General features: G+C 45.7%; 1 long non-coding RNA gene and 1 pseudogene across 1 annotated transcript; one reads left to right on the plus strand and one right to left on the minus strand.

The window, feature by feature from the left end:
• Positions 1-5297: 5297 nt before the first annotated feature.
• Positions 5298-20807, minus strand: LOC118013957. The gene is made up of 3 exons (XR_004680158.1): positions 20728-20807; positions 18519-19587; positions 5298-6562 (listed from the first exon to the last, which is right to left on the minus strand). It is a non-coding gene; the product is annotated as an uncharacterized LOC118013957 (long non-coding RNA).
• LOC118013956 lies at positions 20352-21666 on the plus strand (annotated as a pseudogene).
• Positions 21667-22494: the final 828 nt, after the last annotated feature.

Raw genomic sequence — 22494 nt, forward strand, 5'->3', positions numbered from 1 at the left:
TTAAGGATGCTCTATGAGCACTCTAGGCCGAGTCCAAAACTTTACCTTAAATCTTCATAGTGAAAACTCTCATTGTCTTTCCTACAAGGTCGTGTGGAGGTTACTTGTTCATTTTGTTTTTGCTGTGAGCTGAGTATCTGGTGTTCTCAGGTATGACGAGGCTGGGGTCTTCCCACCAGTGTAAGCATCTGACACGGGTAAGTCATGGTGCGCCCCGAGGAAACCCCTGGGTCGGTGAGTTTTGATCCCCTTTTGGGGTAAAGCTGTCTCTTCAGTGGATGCTGAAAATGTTCATTAGGAAATGCTCTGCTTAACGATGTTAGCGTGAAGGGTCTCAGCCTCAAAGACTCAAGCTCTTCTGGAGTAACCTCCCATGACCTTCCTTCCCTCTAGTTTCTTCTTCAAGTGCAAACACAGGCTGTGAGAGTAGGAAAGATGAATCAGCTGAGTGAGAAATCTCAGTCCAAAGCTTTATAGAATTCGGCTCATGAGGTCCTCCTCTGCCCTAGGAGGGCAGAAAAAAAAAATCAGGAAAAGATAAAAGTAATGTAAATAATACAGTTGAAAAAATGTGTAAGTTTTCCACGTTCAGCCATTGTTGGTCTCACAAGCATGGAGGACAGGACTTCAGTGGGATTTTTACTGTGTGTAGCTTCAGGACCCTGAACAGAGCGGGGCAGAGTCAGCCCCCAGTGACACACTTGTCACACAGGCCTGGGGGGACCCTGTCTTTCCATTCTCATATTATAGGCTGGGCTCCTTCCCACTGTTCCCTCTGGGGGACGGGAGGAGGAGCCCTCGTGACCCCTGAAGACTCACAGTCGCAAGACCACCCTTTATGCTTGAGGGCAGACAGCATGTCGCTGAGGACAATGAAGAAAAGGATATACATACAAGATACCAGCATCACATGCATCCTCATTATCTCTTTCCAGGGAGCAATCTGGAGGAAAGCCTGAATCAAGGCAATCAGCTCAAGGATTTCCTCTCCAGATACCTTTTTCATTTGGAAAGTAATTTAGGAGGGCTGCAATGTCAAGGACGTGTTCACAAATGGTGTGTGTGTGTGTGTGTGTGTGTGTGTTCATCAAAATACCTGTGATTTCCAAACCAGAAGAAGTGGCTTTGTCCCTCTCCATTGAAAAGTTCGTCTTAAAGAGGTGGACATTTAAACCCATCTCATCTATAAAAATGTTCTGTCACGAAGGGGGCTTCGAGGACGCCTGAGACACGGAACAGAAAGCGAATGGTGTCCTTGGAGTTTTGCAAGGTAACAGGGGCAGAGGAAGCAAAGAAGGAGCTTTGTCCAAAGACACACACGCCCTCAAGAGAGCCCTGTTTCTAATTCACAAACCAAGGAAGGAAATGATCGACGTGAAATCCTTCGATTAGTGTGGCTCTTACAGTGAATTAAAGATTCTCGAAAAGGGAGAGAAAATGGTCAAAACCTGGCAATGCACATACATTCAGTATGTAACTTAGGAAGCACACGTGTGAACTCAGACTTACATAAGTGGCTATTCATCCTAACCCAAGTTGAACAGTTAAAAAAGAAAACATTACCTGCAGAACTAAGAGCCCAGCCACCAAAATGTCATTGAAGAGGAACGTGAAACAGGATCCAATGTACCATGTGGCGTCATCTGAAAACAGTCCGCTGCTACCTACCGTACCCGAGATGACCTACGTGCCGGGCATGTATCTGCTGCAAGGTTTGACAGCAGAGAACAGCCTCCGTCCTAACTGGGCAGAAGTTAAACTCCACCAGCACGCTCCACCACCACACGGGTTAGGGACTCCGACAGCCACACAGCATCAGACGGGAACAGGCCGACGTTCTCTTCCGGGGGAGGGGAGCACGTGGGGGCCACGGACACAGACAGCCCATGTCGGGAAGCTGAGAGGGCGAGGGAGCATCCTCATGCCATTTCGGGGATTCTCCAGGCCCAACCACAACCCTACGGATGGAAACAATTCTGCTGTCCATGTTCAGCTAGAGAAACAAAGGTGCGAAGAGGATAGGTTACCTGCCCAAGGTCACAAAAACACAGTCGAGGAGTCAGAATTTGATCCCAGGTAGTTTTTCTCCAGAGCCTAAAATCTTAACCAAATGCCAATCTGTTTCTGCATAAATTAAATATTGCAGAGATGCACACACACATACACACACTCACACCCTTCCATGACATTTACAAATGGAAAAATGTATCGGTGGCAGCTTGCATAATTCCACAAGGCACAGAGGGTTCCTTCAGCTCTCCTCCCTGGCTCTAGAATATTCAAAGGCATCTGCATTTCCTGCGGGTCAGTGGAGTGATGTAGTCAGGCACGTTAGATTTCTGGGGGGAAAATGGATTTAATCTTTGCAACAGATAACCTAGGAAAAAAATAAATTCATGATACCGATTAGTGAATCTGCAGGTGCTTTGAAACGTGCACCTCTAGAGTTTTGATTTGTGGATAGAATTCAGCCTGGAAGAACAATATGTGGAGGTGTGTCACAGGATTCTGTCGTGATCCAGCTGTGGATCATTCACTCAGAGCCACAGAGAACCCTGGGCTGGTGTCTTGAAAACCCAGAGACGGAAGGGGAAGCTTGCAGATGTCGGTCAGCACAATAGATATCTCAGATAACCTAAAAGGACTGGAAAAAATATGCACCAAAAATTGGCAGAATTAATTTTCATCAAGTTATGGAACAGAGAAAACACGAAATGTGTCAGTGCATATTTGACCAGGAAGAACTGTGTTGATAGCACTTTGCATATTTCCATACGAAATAAAAAGGAAACGATACACATAAATCCGTTTCAAGTCAATTGAAAACTGAAGTGAGAAAGACAAAATCATAACACTTTTAGGTGAAAACATAAAACAACAGCTTCATGGCTGTGAAGCTCTAAAGGATCCAGAATGAAAACCACGGGGAAAAAAAGTTGATAAATTATATTACATTAAAATTGAGACCGTCTGTTAATTAAAATGTATCAGAGAAAGTGTAAAGAACGTGCCAGAACCTGGGAGAAGGCGTGTGCATGCCCATAACTGATAAAGGATCCGTGTGCAGAACACACCGAGCAGTAAATCTGCAAGAAGGAGGCAAAGTGCCGCAGTAGACAGATGAGCAATGGTCGTGGGCGACACTTAGCACGGAGGAAAACACAGCTGCAGGACGAACACGGAAGAAGCTGCTTAACCTCATCACAGGACATCAAGGGAAGGAACGCGGAGACCCCAGTGCGACGGTGTTTCTCCATCCACAGGGAAGAACAACGCTGGTGAGCATGTGGCCAGACAGAACATCTTACCACTGCAGGCGGAGGTGTGGGAGGCATCCGTGTGTGGAGCATAACGTGGCGTTATCTAGTACACTGGGGTTTTTTTTCCAGTTTTATTGAGATACAATTGACGTGTTTATAAGTCTAATGCGTATGACATAATGATTCGATATTTGTATATATTGTGAAAGGATCACCACAATAAATCTAGTTAACGTCCACCAATATGCGTAGTTACAATTCTTTTCCTTGTGATGAGAACTTTTAAGATCTACTCTCTTAGCAACTTTCAACTATATAATACAGTATTGTTAACTGTAGTCACCATGCTGGACATCACATCCCCAGGATGTTTTTATCTTCTAAGTTTGTACCTTTTGACCACCTTCACCCGAGTCCCCCAGCCCTGACTCCCCATGCTGGCAACCACAGATCTTACCTCGGTTGCTATGGGTTTGGCTTTGTTCTGATTCTACTTGTAAGTGAGGTCATATCGTATTTGTCTTTCTTTAACTTAATTCACTTAGCATAATGCTCTCCAGGTACATCCTCAAAGAGTAGAATGCCCTTCTTTTTGATGGCTGAATAATATTCCATTGCAGATATACCACATCTTCTTTGTCCATTCATCTACTGACGGACACTTGGGTTGTTCTCACGTCTTAGCTACTGTGAATAATGCTGCAATGAACACAAGGGTGCACACACCTGTTCAGGACAGTGATTTCATTTCCTTCAGATTTATACCCAGAAGTAGAATCGCTGGATCAGACGTGGTTCTATTTTTAATTTTTTGAGGAACCTCCATACTATTTTCCAGAGTGGCCGCGCCAGTCTACCTTCCCACCAACAGTGCACTTAGGCTCCCTTTCCTCCACATCCTTGACAACACCTGTTATTTCTTGTCTTTTTGATGATGATCATTCTAACAGGTGTGAGGTGATATCTCACCATGGTTTTAATTTGCATTTTCCTAATAATTACTGATGTTGAGCATCTTTTCATATACCTGTTGGCTATCTGAATATCTTTTTAGGAAAAGTACCAATTCAGGTTCTTTGCCCATTTTGAAATTGGAGTGTTTGCTTTTTTGCTATTGAGTTGTATGAGCTTCTTATTTATTTTGGATATTAACCCTTATCAGATGTGTGGTTTACAAATATATACTGCTTATTAATTTTAAAGATATACCTATCCTATGACACAGCACTCCAAGTCCTAGAGGATTTTTAGAAGCAGTTTATTAAAGCAAAAAAAAAAAAAAATAGTAACCAACTGTCAAATGGACAAATAAATTGTGGTATATTCATAGATTCGTGTAGTGGAATATTACACAACTGTGAATTGTGACAATAGTCACAATAATAACATGAATGAATCTTAGTGAGTTGCAGAATATACATATGATTCCATTTATTTAACATATAAAAATGAACAACTTAAATAATATATTGTTATTGATACAAAACTTGAAAGAAAATCAGAGGGATAAAGACCCACAAAATTCAGGATAATAGTTATTTTGGGGGGGCAGGAAGTGGGTGGGACTGGAGGGCAGCCGGGGAGTTTCCAAAATAACAGCAATAGTATATTTTATAAATCAGGTGACAGGCACAAAGATACTTGTTGTGCTGTGTTATACTGTTTGCATCTTAAACAGGTGCTCTGTGTATCTATGCTGTATTTAATAATGTTGAAGAATCAAATGTTCTCAATGATTTTTTTAAGTATTGGCAGCTTGGCAGACCATAAAACTCTTCTGCAACTATTTCTAAAGATTTTCATTTTTACAAATAATGTCTCCAAAATTAAGGATTTTGTTCTACCTTTTTGTTTCATATGTTCAATTTATTTTCAGCCAGTTATTCCTGTTCTAGCCTGTTTGTGCTAGAAAAAAAAAGTAAAACAACCTGAATATAAAAAAATTATTTTATTATTTCTTTCATTAAGCTCATGCCTTTTTCTTTTTGTTGTTGTTACAAAAGCAATTAAAATCATGACTGAAAATCAGAAAATGTAGCCAAACAAATGTAGAAAAAAGCCAACACTCATAACCCACCATCCAGAGAGACAAGCACTCTGACCCTTCTGTGACGAGCCTTTCGGACCATTTTCCTCACTGGCTACGAGTCAGTGTAGTTATGGGAAGAGTGGTGTTCTGTTACACAGGTGTTATAATCTAACGTAATTCAATCTAATTCGAAGTGCACACAACTCTGCATTGCCCTCTCTCTTTTCCCTCCACACCCTAAGGGACTGCATCCTCTCCCCAGGGTGGGACACGGTGGAGCTGGGATGGAGAGTAGTTTGCGCCGTGTGGACGCCTGCGCTCTGACTCACTCGGTGGGGATGCAGCTGAGCCGCGGGCTCTGTCTGTGCCCAGGGCAGAGACAGGCAGGCAAGGGGGCTCATGCCCGGCGGTGCCACCCCAGCCTGCAGCCCTCTGTTCACACGAGAGCTCCCTCTGCTGTCTCTATCTTCCCAGCTAAGTGCTCTAGAAGACTCTATCCCCTCACCTTGTTCTTCTTCCTCGTTCATGGCCTGTATTGAAAGGAACCTCGTTCGTCTGAGAGCCAAAGTGTCTGTAACTTGAGCTCTCTAAGTACCACACTCGCCTTGAGGTGGAAAGACCCACTCTCGAAACATCATAATGGATGCCTGGAAATCTGCAGTGGCTAGAAGCATTTAAAATTTTAATAACTTAACTGGCAACATTGTACATTTGTATCCTAGCAAGAATTCCCCAAGGAGGAAGTAAAAACATTGAAAAGAAAACATCACAGCCTGGATTTGTCCTTTATAATGATGATCACAGAAGCTCCTGTTCGAGTCGAGGCTATCCCGGTGATGGAGGGGCCAAGCAGAGAAGAAACTGCAGACAGTGTGGGTTTCACATATTAAATCTCAGTAAAATTTGAGCCATCACATCACACCCGTGCATTTTTATAAACTCTCCCCCGGTACCATAAACAAGGTTGTAACTCATCCTGGTGGAGCAGGTCTTGGCTGTAAGAAGGCTCTACTATGGAAAGAGAGGGTGGTGGTTCCTGGGACACCCTGTCTTTTGAAGCTGGTGTGCCACTCCCTGCTGTCCACCCACCGAGTTACCGCACGCTGGGGACACCCCCTTCAGCTGGTTACCCAAGACGTCTCTCTTGAGACTCAAGGCAGGCGAGCTGGGGCAGTGCCAGGAGCAGGGACCAGGCAGCGTCGACACATCTTCACATCCTTCCAGGTACCAGCTCTCGGCTCCGGGCATACGGCTTAGCCTCTCTGAGTCTTATCTGGAAAAGAAAGATAGAACGTCCACCCTGCAGAAATGTTGTGAAGAGGAATAGGTTGATGTGCCAACATCACCTGGCACCCAAGGCTAGCTCATAGCTCAGTGGTTGTTCGCTGGGCCATGTATATACAGCCGGGGAAGAATCACCTAGGCTTTAACAAATAAATGACCATTTATTTTCACTGCAAGTGCTTTATGGATTTTAAAGCTACTAATCCATAGTTTCTTTTCCCAGCTTTTTTTTTTTTTTTAAGATTTTATTTATTTATTTGAGACAGAGAGAATGAGAGACAGAGAGCATGAGAGGGAGGAGGGTCAGGGAGAAGCAGACTCCCTGCCGAGCAGGGAGCCCGATGCGGGACTCGATCCAGGGACTCCAGGATCATGACCTGAGCTGAAGGCAGTCGCTTAACCAACTGAGCCACCCAGGCGCCCTCTTTTCCGAGCTTTAAGAGATGTTTTCAAATTATTGCTTTGCAGGGAAGTGTCTCCACACTTTGCATAATGCCCACGGCCTTCCGGCTCTTCCTTGAGGGGCGGACATAACCAGAACAGCCAGCGGTACCTCAGGGGGACAGGTGCCCGGCTCCTCACGCACGTCAGAGCTGGAGGCGGCCACGACGAGGCTTGGAGCCTTGGGGGTATTGGCAGCCGGGCGCCACGGGATGCTTCCGTGGGCTGCAGGTGACTTTCATCTCCTGGAAGGGGCTCTGAGGGGCTGCACTGGCCTTTAGTGACATGAACAAAGGTATCCCTTCATCCTTTAATCTCTTGCGTGCTTGCGATCTGGGTTAATTCCTAGATATTTTGTTGCTTTGATATTAAGGCGACTCTAAGATGCAGAAAATCTGAAATTGCAAGGAAGCCCTCAGGCCTCTCTTTCACGCTCGAGGAAGATGAATCCTTGAACTGCCGGTAGAAAAAAGCCAGAATTCCCCCAAATCTTAGGTAAAACACTAAGTCCTGTAACTGCGTAATCTCTGAGATCTGGCATCGCTTAATGGCCAATGTGCCAGTATTTTAGATTCTTCGATACCTAGAGCCCTTCCACCTACATCACATTACGTAATTGTAATAACCACATGAAATAAGTAATATTTCCCCAAATTTCATCAGTAAGAAACCAGAGGTTCTAATTCCAAGGTGAATTCTTTCCCCCCAGACTGCGTGTCACCCCACGCCTTGTTCATCCAGCCCCTCACCTGCCAGGCTGAGCACAAAACCATCATCTTGGGGAAGCTCACCCTGCATGCGCACACACCATGTCACAGCCCACAGCAAACTTGCTACGGGAAGGGTAAGTATAGCGAGAGTGAGCTAGTGATTGTCAAGGCAACACAGGGAGAGCAGAACCTCGATGCATGGGTTCAAACCCCGTTCCCGCATTTCACTGAGTCAGCTGAGTGACCTCGAGCAAGTCACTTACCCCATGTTTTAATTTTCTTATCTGTAAAATGGAGAGATGGTGGAACTTGAGGGTCATGTAAATCAGTGCACATAAACCACTTAGATTAATGCTTGTTGTGGGGCTCAAACCCAGTTTGCTCACATCCCTAAATCGGCAAATCCATTTTCCATCTCAGGCCACATTTTCCATCTCAGGTCATTTTCCACCACGGCCGCCCAGACACGAAAGACAAACAGAAGATTGCCCACTCCGTCTGAAGTAGTATTCCATGCCCAGGAGGGATAGCCTTCGTTCTTCTTATTTTGTAGACCTTCAGACAATTCATGAACGTGCATTTTAAAGAGTGTCTCATACAGTTCAGAGCAGAGGCAGAAGAAGCATTTTCTATCAGGAATTCACCTCCCTTGAGCCTCACAGGGTTGCTGGCTCATGTCTGAAGACCTTTTGCACACACGGTGCAAACCTCAATCTCTTGAGCTCCTCAGCACAGACACCCACGTCCTGTAAAACCGAAGTTCCTCTCCATCTCAGCACAGAAGGATCAACCTGTAAGAGACACACCACCTACAGTTCTCCCAGGCACATGTGCTGGGAACTATGCTAGGAGGGGGGCCACGGTCCCTCGCCTCGCAGAGCCTGTGTGCTCTCCAGCATGGATGCCCCCACCACGTGTGGCTGGGTAAATTTAAAATTGAGTAAAATCAAACAAAAGTAAATCGACTTCCTTGGTTTTACGCCAGCCATACTTCAAGTGCTGGACAGATCTCCCATCTTCTGCCCTGTTGGCTGCAGAGGGGACAAGGACTCCCTCCCTGAACGCCCGGTCGGAAACACGAAAGGGGATTCTAGGCGGAGCTTCCTCTCTTCAGTTTCTTACCAGCCCTCTCCTTCTCCCAAATTCACCCACAGCGACTCAAGGGGAATGCGCAGGGCTTTGGGTCATAATCAAAGGAGCGATTTTGTAGCCTCACTAAGCAAAGGCTCTGATCTAATCTGGCTATTATTTCTATCCCGGATGGCTGAGAGATAGTCCTAACTTATCCTGAACTCTCTTGTACGTTAAGCAGAGCTAGTAAGGAAAACCGGCATAGTTTTTTATTAGTTTCATGATGTCGTTCACCTTTCTCCAAGCATGATGTGGGATCTGTGTAATTCAGGACATTTGATGTTAATGCTGAAGATGAAGATGGGAATTATGGGCTGAACGTCCGAAGATCTGAAAAGCTCAGAAGAAGATCAAAAGAACCACGCAGGGATGGGGCAGTTGGGGCCGAGCCAAAATGGCAGTGGGGCCTCTCCCAGAAACTAGAGCAGTCTGGCGTCTCGGGCATGGACATGGGCATCAGAGCCCCCTGCACAGTGGTCACTGGCCACAGAGGGCTCTAGGGCACTCAGAATGTACCACAGGGGGACTGAATTTTACACTGTATTTAATTTTAATTTAAAAACTCATACTTGATTCAGTTACTGAAAAACTTTAGGCATGACTGAAATAACTTGAATATGGAAATCTATTTTTTCAATTATACATTTAATGAAATCTAAATATAGTTTAAGTATTTCTGATGAAAATTTAGACTCCAAGTTGAGACGTGCTCTAAGAGTAAAATGCATACCACACTTAGAAGACTTAGTGCCAAACTGTGAACTATCACATTAATAATTTTTATATGGTTACATGTTGAAGTATTAAGTTTTTGATACATTGGGTTAAATCAAACACATTATTAAAATTGACTTCATCTTGGACTCTGAAAAACAAACTGAGGGTTCTAGCGGGGAGGGGGGTGGGAGGACGGGTTGGCCTGGTGGTGGGTATTGAGGAGGGCACGTTCTGCATGGAGCACTGGGTGTTGTGCACAAACAATGAATCATGGAACACTTCATCTAGAACTAATGATGTAATGTATGGGGATTAACATAAGAATAAAAAAATTAAAAAAAAACTGACTTCATCTGTTTCTTTTCACATTTATTATTGAAGTATAGCCGATGCACAATGTTACATTAGTCTCAGGGGTACAACAGCGTGAGTGCGTATCTCTGTACTTTATGCGGTGCTCACCGTAACTGTAGCTGCCATCTGTCACCAGACGGGGCTATTACAGCATCACCAGCTGTGTTCCATACGCTGTGCCCTTCCACCCCGGGACCTAGTCATTCCAGAACTAGAAGCCTGTACCTCCCACTCCCCTTCACCCATTTTGTCCCTCTTCCCACTCCCCTCTCCTCTGGCAGCCACCAGTTTGCCCTCTGTATTAATGGGTTTGTTTCTACTTTTGTTTTTTGTTTTTTAGGCTCTACATATAAGTGAAATCATATGGTATTTGTCTTTCTCCGTCTGACTTATTTCACTTAGCGTAATACCCTCTGGGTATGCACGGATGTTTCTTTGCACTTTTTAATGTAACTGCTAGAAGATTTAAAACCACATGTGGCTTATATTTCTATTGGACAGCACTTTTCTGGAGCACTTTCTTGAGCCATATGAGTTCAAACCGCCTTTCTACCAATTTCTAGCTGTGAGATGGGCTCAAATGTGCTTTTAGGACCTTTTGTGGAAATAGGTTAATCATAATGCCTGCTACAAAGAGTTGATATGAGATGCAAGTGAATTAACACCCATACTTAGACTAGTTCATGACATACAGTGTGCTTAGTACAGGGTAACTATTATTACTAATGGGTATAGTTGTCAGGATTGTAAGAGGACACTGGGAGGGGACTGTGAAATATCCTAAGAAAGAGTCTTTCTCTGTCTCTTATGAAAGCCTTGCATAAAGTGTCCATTTGGACCTGGGTGGCAAATGTCCCTGGCCTTGCTCCCTTAGTGTCCATCGAGCTGCACAATAGGACTGGGACAACATCCTCTCACGTGCTGTGGGTCATGACATTCTCTGTCTCCTGTATACTCTCCCAGAGACCCCAGAAGGCACAACTAATGAAAGCGTGTCCTGATATAATCTAGAAAGGGACATCAGACATAGTGTGGCACTAACCCAGGCGTGGGAAGTCACTTTGCCACTTAAACACTCGGCCACACAACCAGCCATGGATCTTGCAGGAAATCATCATTCTCTCTGGGTTATGTTTCCTCATAAACTAAATAGGGATAATAGAAAGTGCTATTATAAGGATTAAATAAGATAGTGGGATTGAGAGAGCTCCATAAACCACAGAGCATGATGCCAACATTGATACTCTTTTACTTTTAGAACCATTTCTGCTGGGTTAGCCTGTCTTATAGATAAAATAGAGAGATGCTTCTGTGGGATTATTTCTGGGGATTCTAAAGACCTGCCTCTCTTCCAAGTTTCCCTCAAACTGGTCTGTGACAAAATGGTCAAGTCCTATGCCGTAAAAAGGTCCAATTTATTGGAAATAAAAATGAAAAAGATGCCCACTTTAGGGATAAACTAGTAAGTCATCGTCAGCTAGTAACAACTTGGATCTTTACAGCTAGCCAGTCACCTGGCAAGTCTTCGGGGTAAATAGAAAATAACGTAAGTTTTCATTCATTCTTTCACGCCTTCACTCAACAAATGTGTACTGGTGCTTATAGTGCAAGGCATTCTAGGCTCTTCTGCTACAGCAGGGAACAGAAACAACAAGGCCTACGGTCAACCTATGTCTCACTGAGAAGGCAAATTCAAGCAAAGACTTGAAGGAATTGATTATGCAGATCACCCATGGAAGAGTGTTCCAGAAACAGAAAGCGCTCACGGGAAGGCTCTGGGGGCAGGAGCACACCCATGAGCTCAAGGGACAGTGGGGAGCTGACGGTGGCCACAGGAGAGCGAGCATGGGCGGTACGAGGTCAGAGAAGTACATCGGGGGAGGGGTGGGGGAAGAAGGGACATAGTGCAGCGTCCAAACTGGACCCACTTACGAGTAAAGCTGGGACATTAATAACACCACCGGGACAACAGCCATAAACGGGGATGATGGGTGGCCCTACTGAAAAGCTACAGTCCAGCCTCTGGCTTTTACTTTAAAGCGAAGGGGAAATCCCATGCAGAGCCATTTCTCCCTGTGCTCAGAAACCATCCCGGTGGTCAGAGGGTCCTCGGGAATGGTATGTGCAGACCGTGTGCCGGGGTCCTGGTGGCGTGGGCTGGGCAGACTCTGCCCGACATGCCTGGCGCGATGGCTCGCAGAGCAGGAGGGCGAACGCACCGGACCGCCAACGTCCAAGAAGAGAGTGCTCCTCAATCCTTCGAAGAGGAGCGGGAGGTTGGCCGCGGGTGGACCCAGGGAGTCTCGGCTTACAGCTCCCTCAGCGAGTTCTGCTGCTACTGCCCATTCATCCACCCAGAGAGCTACCTCAACGCAATGAATATTAATTTTTTCATTATTAATTTATTTTGCTGTGTACTCGGCAATGGTGATGCAATTCAGAAAAGGCAAACTTATCTTGTAACGTGAGAAACAAAAAAAAAATGTGTCAAGGGGTGATAAGATCAATGACAAAAACAAATGACGTGAAGTAAAATGACTGGACTTATAAATTAAACTCAGGTCACTGGAGCCGCCGCTCCTCTCGGGGCTCTGCCCACCTACCCCAAACAGACCTCCAAATACATGGACATCTGCTGGAGATTCCCCCATGGGGAAGAAGGAAGGAAACTGTATCGCAGAAGCTGTGAAGAAGAGAGAATTTCCAGACCCCACGGTGTTTGTCATCCCGGGACGGCAGTGACCTTGCTAAGTCATGGGACACGGCTGTGCAGTGACCGGCCCACAGGACAGAGGCTTCGGCGGTCACAGGACAAGGCAGTTCTCCCTTCAGTCTCTCCCTGATGTCTGAGCAGGTGGCTGAGACCAAGACCGTGGCCCTTCCTCCACAGGAAGGATGCCTTCAGGGTCAGCCTATGACACCTTCTCCAATGAAGGCTTTGGGAACAAGAGTCTGAGCTGCCAAAAACGTTCGGTCACCATTTATTCACAAAAGACCCCAACACTACAATCCAGACTCTTGCACTGTGCCCTTGGTACCAGGGTCTACGGGCCTCGAAGTATCATTAAAAAAAAACAACAACAATGGGCACCTGGGTGGCTCAGTTGGTTAAGCGACTGCCTTCAGCTCAGGTCATGATCCCAGAGTCCCGAGATCGAGTTCCGCATCCGGCTCCCTGCTCAGCGGGGAGCCTGTTTCTCCCTCTAACCCTCCCCCACTCATGTACTCTCTCTCTCTCATTCTCGCTCTCTCAAAATAAATAAATAAATCTTAAAAAAAAAAAAAAAACAACAACAACGACTATGCAGAGTTCCTGACACAACCGTTCCCCACTTTCCGGTAAATTATTTATGAAGAGAAAGACAAATGTAAAACTTGGCGAGAAACAAACACAAACACACAACTCTTACACCACCAGTCAGCCCAGAGTGTGGGAGCCTGACTGAAACACCTCGATGAGAGCAGGCAGAAGCCCTAGTGTCCCCCACCCAAACCTGTCACCTACAAGCAAAATGTCTGGAAGACGCTTTGTCCCTCCCCCAATTCCTGCCCCTTCAGATTCCAGAAGTGGGGTCTACACCACAGAGAAAACTGAAATCAAATCCTTCACGGCGTGTGGGTCGATATTTTAGCGGCCGAGATGTCATCTGTTCACATCCTCCTCCTTTCTACGTACGCTCAGGAATGGCCGTGTCCGGAAAGCAACGGGAGAATGTGGGGTGAGGGTGAGGGCGCCGGGTCCCAGCAGCGTCCCATCCCACACGTGGGGGTTACACACCCTCACCCTAACGCACGCAGATGGGGAGAGCCCGTCAGCACTCCAGCCACAGCCCTTGCTGGGCATTTTCCTGGGACCCAGCGTTCAGCATCTGTGACACACAGGACATCTGAAACCAGTACAATGTCATACGTCAATCACAGCTCAGCTTCAAAAATTAAAAAATAAAGTCAGTAGGACAAGACTGAGTTAGAAGCAGCCGCCCTAGCGAACACTAGGTCACAACGACAACCCCAGCCAGATGATGGAGGACTGACACATCCATCTGCTTTTTGACCTCAGATCAGACGTATGATTATTCTAACAGCAGAGTGGAGAGGGAGTGAGGACAAGGGCAGGCCACACCTCCTCCCGGGTTATAGAGCTCTTTTTTTTTTTTTTTTAAGATTTTATTTATTTATTTGACAGAGAGAGCGAGAGAGCACAAGCAGGGGGAACCGTAGAGGGAGAGGGAGAAGCAGGCTTCCCGCCGAGCAGGGAGCCCGATGCGGGGCTCGACCCCAGGACCCTGGGATCATGACCCGAGCCGAAGGCAGACGCTTAACGACTGAGCCACCCAGGCGCCCCCCCTTTTTTAACAAAATTAAAACCACCCAGCACGAGGCCTAGTAAAATGCAGTTCTTCCTTGACTTACAGTGGTGTTACATCCTGAAAAACCCACTGGAAATTGAAAGCATCATCAGTTGAAATTGCATTTCCCGCACCTAACCTGCCGAACATCACAGCTCAGCCGTGCCTCCCTGACAAGCGCTCAGAATGCTTACAGGAGCCTGCGGTGGGGCAGAATCATCCACCACAAAGCCTGCTTCATAATAAAGTGTTGAATAGCTCATGTAACTTACTGAATGCTGTGCTGAAAGTGAAAAACGGAACGGTTGCACGGGGCCGGGATGGTGGTCAGCGCGTTGGTTGTTGACCCTGGTGACCCCACGGCTGCTTGGGAGCCACGGCCCCTGCCCACAGCCCAGCATCACGAGAGGGGGTCTCCGGCACATCACTAACCCGGGAAAAGACCCCAATTCAAGACTCAAGGCACAGTTTCCCTGTGCAATGCTTCTGCACCATCATGACGTCAAAAAAGAATTGTAAGTCAAACCACTGTAAGTTGGGGACCGTCTGCACACGGCAAGAGGGAACTTGTCCAGTTTTGGAACGGGCCAGCGGTGGCGGCTAGACGTTAGGAGTATACGACATGCCATAGAATTATTCACTGTAAAATGGTTAATTTTATAGCGTGTGAATTTCACCTCGATTTACAAATGAGAAAGAACTTGTTGCTAAATATTGAGACAAAAAGGCTGCACCAGGAAGCAACTTAATTGGACTTTAAGAAAATGACATGTGCCCGCAGATGTGGGAAACAGGGATCAAGGGAGATATATGAATACTGTTCCTAGGAAAGGGTTTTTAAAGAGAGGGACACAAACCTAGACCGGAAAGTATAATATGAAAACAAATATAACACCAAATCCAAATATATCAATTATTCCCATACATAACACTGAACCTGCCAGCTAAATGAGAATGTCAGAGTGGATTGCAACACAATGCAGCTCTGAGGCTGTTTGCAAAAAGACACACCTAATGCATGAAAGCACTGAACCGTGGGGAAGGCAGAGAATGGGAAGAGATCCATCAGCCCAGTAACAACCAGACACAGCCAGTCTGGCCACGTTAATGTCAGCCACAGAAGACTTTAAGGCAAATAGCTTCATTAAAGACAGAGTTTCTGCGCGATGATTAAAGTTACCAAAGCAATATAACCATTCTAAACACGGATGCACGTTATTAAATAGACTCTGGATCTACACCGAAAGTGATGGACCTGCAGGAATAAACCGATAAATCACTGTGAAAGTGGGAGAATATAGCATACTGCTTTCCATAAATTATACTTCAAACAGCCACAAGCATTCAGCCAAGATACAGGAGAGTCGAATGACACAATTAACAACTTTCATCTGATGGCACATTCAGAAATATTTATTATATTTTCAATAGGGCTTTAAAGATGTCTCAGCAAATTTTAAAGGAAAGTTATCACATGAATCTAATTCGTTCCCCAAACTCTAGGGATTCAGCTGTGACTGTGGGAAAAAATGGGGTCCAATCTTAAGTGGACTGAAGTAAAATTTCTGCCATCGAATAGACTACAAAAAATGGAAATGAAAATGTGTAATAGAAAGCATTTAAAAAGTCATACTTCTTCGGGCTCCCAGCTCGGCAGGGAGTCTGCTTCTCCCTGTGCCCCTTCCCACCCTGTTCGTTCTCTCTCTCTCTCTCTCTCAAATAAATAAATAAAATCTTTTAAAAAATAAAATAAAAAATAAAAAGACATACTTCTTGCCTATCTGAGTTTGTGAAGTGAGAGTTCATCTGCTAGGTATTTTTTTAATTGCGGGAATAATGCGGAATACAGTTTTGTGCTCTGACGTTAACCTTATAATAATTTTGTCACGTCACTGTTGTCTTTTTCCTAGGAACTGCTCCCCAGCCCTTAAGCTTCTCCCTCCTTCAGCCAGAAATCAAAAGCCTCTAAATATAAACTCATGTCAATAAGACACCTGCAGACCAAGACACCCAGAAAAATCAGAATTCCTTTTAGGCTCCATCTGGGTCAACCCCCTACACAGCATATTCTAATTCCCACCTCAGCCAAATGCATTTCCTTTGTTAAGGTCTCTGTTATGGTAAAATAAAAGGTGACATCTATCCCCCCCAGTCAACTGAAGGTTTAAAGTCAGACTACCCACGGCTTTTCCTTTTCTGGAATATAGTCAATACCAGATCTTCCTCCCACCACACAAACCTGTAACTAATTTTCTGATCAGCAACTGGCTTCCCAGAGCTTTTTCCAGAAAACTGCGCACAGGCCTTAACTCACTTGGATCTTGTTCTGTGGCAGACTAGTCCTTGAGCCAAAGCTTCAGGAGGACTATTTGTCTTGGTAGGGTGGAAAAACATACTAGGTAAAGCTGTGCATTTATTAGCAATGGGACATGATAAAAAGAAGGCTTTGAAAGACAAGGACAAGGCACCACCTGCTCGCTTCCCTTGCAAACTTGGCCCTCCTGCAGGGTCACTGAGTGCTAAGCCCCAGAAGAAAGGGTCTGGTTAACGAAGGGCTTTAGGGTTCCTCCCATCAAGTTCTTAGCCTTCTGTTCCCTTTTTCACTCAAGCTTTTCTCCTATTAACTTGAGACCTCAGCCAAAGATATTTTAGGTATAGGGAAATGAAAACAAAGAGCTCTTGCTTCATCTCCTTTCCCCATTTTCAAGGGAGTTCATGCTTAGAGTCGTGGTTTTCAAAGTGTGGTCCCTGGACCAGCAATGTCAGCCTCACCTAGAAACTTACCAGAAATGCAACATCCCAGACCAAATAAATCCAAAGCTCCTGGCCGCAGCAAGCTGTCACCATTTGTAAGGTTTGAAAACCACCACTGAGAACATTCCAGTCTGTCTGCCGTGTGAGCCAATGCATCCCTGTAGCTTCGAGTGAGGTCCAGGTTGCAGTCGTGGTTACCCGCGTAGCCAGGCAGAGCGGTGAGTGAGCTGGGAAGCCCCACCAGAGAAACGGGGCAGTGAAGTGGCTGGTAACACCAGTTACCATGTTAGTCCAACGCTGAGGTCTTCGAGCTGGCATGCGCAGGTCCACTAGGAAATCGAGATGATCTCCCAGCCCTAAGGCAGGGGCACATAGAGCCTTGATTCTCCTGGAACCACCCCCTCAACACACCAAAGGTACGAGATGATCTGACAGACCGTATTCGAAATAGTAAATTCATGCTAGTAGCTCACCAGGCTGATGTCCAGCAGAAATATAAGACCTACAAATGGGCTCTACAAATTGTGTGTGTGTTAAGCTGAAGGCCAAGAGTCAAGAGGCCGTGAAGAGAGGGGATCACAGACCAGATCAGACCCTGAAGGCATCAGGAAAGGACATGCTCTGGAGCAAAGGTGAAATTAACCTTAAAGAAGAGAAACGCCTTGTCCAATGAGGCAGAATAGGTTGGAATATGGGAAAAATATTAACACATCAAAGTCAAGTACATGCATCTATAATATATATATAATGTTATTCTTTCTAAAACTAAGAAGCACCAGGCCATCAAGTAAGATATGGTTTCTCCAGAGGGGCCATAAGTCAAGTAAAGTGTGATTATTGATCTCTCTCCCTAATCAATGGATGGTTCTTTGTAAAGAGAAAAAGATTCAGGATGCAGAAGGCCAAGAGCAACCGTTCAAGCTCAGAATCCCTGAAATGAAATGGCCCAGAAGCAGGGACGAGAAAACAAATCACAGCCACACTTACCTCGTGCACCTCGGGATGAGGGCAACATTTGGGGCACAGATCTGAATTTCACACCCTCCCCGCTGCCATATCTTGCTTTGTTTTGTTTCTAGCTTTTTTTATTATGAAACATTTCAAATATAAATTTGACAGAATAAGATACTTGTATACCCAACACTTAGACTCAAGAAATGTTAACATTATCCCTTAATTGCAAACATTATATGGATATGTGTTTACCTGTATAAATTTATTGCTGAACCACTTGAAACTGGGTTAGATCTCATGATATTTAGCCACTAAACACTTTAGCCTGCATCTCCTATAATAAGAAAAAAAACCTCCAAATAGCCTTGATACCTCTATCATGTCTAGGAATATTATCAAAAATACCCTGTTAGCTCCCAATGTCCACGTTGGAGTCAGATTTCCCAAACTGAGCAACCGGCACTTTCCCAGTTTTTTTTTCAACTGATACGACCTAGAATCGTATCAGGGAGTAAGCGCAACATTTGTTTTATACCTTTTGTCACTTTGAAACCAGAACAGCCCCCCACACAGGTGGCTGTTTGATCCCCATGGACTGACACTTTGAGGCGTCTCGGACAATCGCCTTATAAAGTTATCACGTTCCTCGTGTGCTGGTTCTCGGGCTGGTGTTCGCGGGACTCCCGAGTCTCCTGTACGCGCTCTGGACTGAAGCCCTGCGTAAACACCGATGAACATTTTAGGCAAATCGTTGCAAAGAGAGTGCTAACACTTACATTGACTCAGCAGGGGGCGGGCGGCGCAAGCCGTGGGGCCAACTTGACATTAGCACTCTCTGTTTCAAAGGTACTCTTAACCCTTGGCAAAGAGCAAGGAGTCCGTAGGGTGATACTGAGGCCCCATCCAAGCACTCTGTTCCTAACCGCCTTCCGCCCACAGGGTTGGCTGGTGCCATCTCCCGCGGGACTCACGAGGGCTCCTTCGTTGAGAGGCAGCTGTTCACCAACACGCCATTTTCTTCTTTCCTCTGGGTCCTGGATGGGTGTATCAGTCAGCTCCAGCTTCGTAACAAACAGCCCCAAATCATGGTGGCTTATCACAACAAACACTGCTTGCTCCCAGAGCTGTGATTTGGTGCTGGCTCAGCTGCAGCTGTGTTGGGTGTGGCTCCAGGTGATGGGTCAGGGTCATCAGGCGTCCAAATGAGGAAGCCATGGCCCCCGGGGGCCTGCTCTCCTTCCGCGGGATGAGCTGAGTGCGAAGGAGAAAGGGAAAGTGGGATGTGCCTCCCAGAGCCTCTGCTTTGGGCCAGCATGCCATCACTGACCCCCACCCTCATCAGCCACAGCAAGTCACACAGTCAGCCCCTCTGCTCCTGGGGCAGAGGAGAGGAGGTTATTTCCTACAAAAGTTACCGAATCTGCCATCATGGGATTGAACTTTCCACTCTCCTGAATTTGGACACGGCCGTGTAACTTGCTTGGGCCAATGAAATATGAGCAGGCGTGTTGATGTACTTTCCAGCACCTTCCTTCCACTTCCTCAGAGACCAGCAGCATCCTAAATGACCGAGTCCCTGTGGAGGATGATGCGGATCAGAACACCTGCAAACCCAAGAGTGATACGTAGTGAAGGTGAGAAACAAACTCTTGTTTTAAGCCACCGAGACTTTAAGGTTGTTCATTACTGCAGCATAAAACCTACCTATCCAGACGAATAATAAACAAGGTAAAGCTTACTTATTTCCTCTTAACTACGAATTTTCAGAATAAGAGTTGTGTACTAAGAATCCCCATGGTAGCAAAGACACTTTTATTTCCCCTTTCTCTTGTTTTTCCTTTTCTCTTACTTTTTTTTTTATCATTAAAGGCTGACATTTTTATTCATACGATCAATCACAAACCTTCTTCTTTTTGATGCTCATATTGTCCCAAATTTGGCTGGTGAGAGCCCTTCATCTGGGTTCTTTTGACAGGACCCAGTCAGTCTTTGGCATTTCCTCTCATTCTGATACTGTGAGAGATCTTAAGCTCGCCTTCAATATCCCCTGCCTTTAACCTAGAACTCGCCATTCCTCGAAGGAGTCCTGATTCTTCTAGTGAGAATGGTATTTTAGAAGACAGCACCTGAAGGTCAGGTGTGTTCATTGCTCCTGGACATAATGGATTCCAAGCCCTTTCACTGGACAGAGCAAACTCCTGCATTTTCTCTCTCTGTCCCTCCTCCCCACCTCCCCCATATGTATGGATGCATAATATAGATTAACAGTTCACATGGATTAGGTTGTATATAATACTGCTATAGTTTATATGGATTATGTGCAGATTGTATTACATTAACTTTGTGCTTGTATTGATAGTAACTCAGATTTGATATTATAGCCCCCCCCCATTAAACTTCTTTGTTTCCATATTTTCTCTTTTCTCATATAATGAAAACCTTGAACAATGCACCTGGTGGTCCTGTGGATCTGTCTCTCGCTTCAGCAGTGTATGGATGGATGGATCAGACACAGGGATGCCCTTTCTACCAGCCTTCAACCACAACCTTTCTTCCAGTCCCAACCTTCAGAGCCATCTCCTTGGCCACAATCTGCCTTCGGGACCAGCCAACACCCTATTTGGAGCTTAGCAACTTATTACCAATCCACCATGAGCTCCCAGATTCACCAGAATTATTCCACCAAGGTGGAGGCCGCCATCAACCACCTGGTCAACATGCATCTGTGAGCATCCTACACCTACCTCTCTCTGGGCTTCTATTTCCAGCAGGAGGGTGTGGCTCTGGAGGGTCTTGGCCACTTCTGTGAGTTGGCTGAGGAGAAGTGTGAGGGTGCTGAATATCTCTTAAAGATGCAAAACCAGTGCAGCGGCCACGCCCTCTTCGCACGCTTGCGCACAAACCATCCTAGGATGAGGAGGGTGAAACCGTGGACACCATGGAAGCCGCCCTGTCTCTGGAGCAGAGCCTGAACCAGACCCTTCTGGAGCTGCATGCCCTGGGTTCTGCCCACGCAGACCCCATCTCTGTGACTTCCTGGAGCCACTTCCTAGATGAGGAGGTGAAATTCATCAAGATGGTGGGTGACCATCAGGGAAAGACATGTATCGTATGACCTCACTGATATGAGGAATTCTTAATCTCAGGAAACAAACTGAGGGTTGCTGGAATTGGGGTTGGGGTGGGAGGGATGGGGTGGCTGGGTGATAGACACTGGGGAGGGTATATGCTCTGGTAAGCACTGTGAATTGTGCAAGACGGTTGAATCACAGACCTGTACCTCTGAAACAAATAATACATTATATATTTAAAAAAAAAAGAAGAAGAAGAAGATAGCAGGAGGGGAAGAATGAAGGGGGGGAAAAGGGAGGGGGAGATGAAACATGAGAGACTATGGACTCTCAGAAACAAACTGAGGGTTCTAGAGGGGAGGGAGGTGGGGGGATGGGTTAGCCTGGTGGTGGGTATTGAGGAGGGCACGTTCTGCATGGAGCACTGGATGTTATGCACAAACAATGAATCATGGAGCACTACATCAAAAACTAATGATTTAATATATGGTGACTAACATAACAATAAAAAAGATGGTGGGTGACCTCCTGACTCACCTCCACAGGCTGCCTAGCCCCCAGGCTGGGCTGGGGGAGCATCTCTTCAAAAGGCTCATCCTCAAGCATGACTAGGAGCCTCTGGAGCCCAGCAGCCTGTGAGGGGCCCCCCTGGCATTCCCCCCGTGCCAAGTCTTGTGCCTGAGCCTCTCCCTACAGCCACTAGGTAGCTTTTTAGCCGCCCTGGAGCCCTCTCCCAAGCTGTGGACCAAATGGAAATAATAAAACTTTTGGCAGAAAAAATAATATATATATATATGTAATGAAAACCTTGGATTCTTTTTTTTTTTCTCATTGAGAAGGGTAATTTTATTTTTTTTAATTTTTTTTAATTCTTATGTTAATCCCCATACATTACATCATTAGTTTTAGATGTAGTGTTCCATGATTCATTGTTTGTGCATAACACCCAGTGCTCCATGCAGAACGTGCCCTCTTTGATACCCATCACCGGGCTAACCCATCCTCCCACCCCCCTCCCCTCTAGAACCCTCAGTTTAAAACCTTGGATTCTAATATCACCAACAGCTTTTGCTTATTTGCTTTATCTACAATACACATACGATAATCTCAAAATTATAACATCTACAATGAAACGACTGATTTCCCCGAGTTCTTTTTATCCTTAGAAAACGTGCCCTCAAAAGATGCTCAGAGTCCTGTGTGCAAAGGACACTTGGAATCATTCCTTACATGTTACCTACTGTGTATGCTGTCCTGCTAGCTTGTTGCAGCCCTTAGCTGGGAAGACAAGGCACATGCAGTCTGTCTTGCACAAGGAGCCCCAGGCAGCTGCCTCAGCGGGCTACTCCTCTTTCTAATGGCCTGTGGTATTATCACAGCTATTGTTCTGTAATTTGCTCCTGGACTAAACTGTCTGCAGCAGAGTTACCTGTGGAAAGG

The sequence above is a fragment of the Mirounga leonina genome, unplaced genomic scaffold (assembly GCF_011800145.1).
Source record: "Mirounga leonina isolate KUSES-001 unplaced genomic scaffold, KU_Mleo_1.0 Mir_154, whole genome shotgun sequence".
Taxonomy (NCBI): Eukaryota; Metazoa; Chordata; class Mammalia; order Carnivora; family Phocidae; genus Mirounga; species Mirounga leonina.